The sequence below is a fragment of the Octopus bimaculoides genome, chromosome 16 (genome assembly GCF_001194135.2).
Source record: "Octopus bimaculoides isolate UCB-OBI-ISO-001 chromosome 16, ASM119413v2, whole genome shotgun sequence".
Lineage (NCBI taxonomy): Eukaryota > Metazoa > Mollusca > Cephalopoda > Octopoda > Octopodidae > Octopus > Octopus bimaculoides.
This window is the reverse complement of record NC_068996.1, coordinates 21,638,290-21,639,245: the sequence shown is the minus strand read 5'-3', so window position 1 is coordinate 21,639,245 and position 956 is coordinate 21,638,290. Positions and strand designations below refer to the sequence as shown.

The window sequence follows — 956 nt, the reverse complement described above, 5'->3', positions numbered from 1 at the left end:
TATATGGTTCTGCTAATTACAGCTTAATGGTAAAATTCAAAAGTCTTTGTTTTGGCGCGCTAATTCCAGGAATATGTCTGCAGAGAATATTTACTGCATCGCATATATCCAGTATGAGAACTCGGTAAGGGTTAATATATTATTATTAAAAAATTACATATATACGACAGGCTTCTTTCAGTTTCCGTCTACCAAATCCACTCACAAGGCTTTGGTTGGCTCGAGGCTATAGTAGAAGACACTTGCCCAAGGTGCCACATAGTGGGACTGAACCCGGAACCATGTGGTTGGTAAGCAAACTACTTACCACAAAGCCACTCCTACTCCTTCTGTTAGCATTTATGTGTTTGAAAATAAATTATCATCTTAATTGTATCTCACAATACACATTTCAATGCTTCTAAAACAAATAGTAGGCTGTTTACATTTATTGTAATAGCATGCATATATGTATTTATAAATATATTGTTTTTGTTTGTTTTTGTATTTTCAGTTATAATAAAACCAATTTTACATTAATCTGATGGGTTACTCTATACTTTTGTAGAGTACAAGATTATTATTCTTAAACAAGATGGGTTAGCTGGCTGAAACTTCAAAGTCACAGTCAACAACATACTTCTGAAAGAATGATAAATATATATATGTGTGTGTGTGTGTGTATGTAGTACATTATTATTTTCAACATCTACTTTTCCATGCTTGTTTATTAAGACAGAATTTTCTATAGCTTGGTGATCTTCTTGTTGCCAACCCTCACCAATTTTTTTTAAACAAGATAATATTCTCCCATGGCCAGGCATGTTTTTGTTGAATATTGGAAATAAATGACACTGCTTGTATGATAGCAATACTCAATTACTACTACCATGTGATGCCAAGACAAGGAGAGACAACCATGCACAGACACTCACATACATATGCGTACATAGTCACATATAATATATATATATATA

General features: G+C 33.1%; 1 protein-coding gene across 3 annotated transcripts in view; it reads left to right on the top strand.

The window, feature by feature from the left end:
• LOC106878849 (PAN2-PAN3 deadenylation complex subunit Pan3) overlaps positions 1-956 on the top strand; it is an 83,117-nt gene that overhangs the window by 41,221 nt on the left and 40,940 nt on the right. The gene's annotated exons all lie outside the window — the stretch shown is intronic.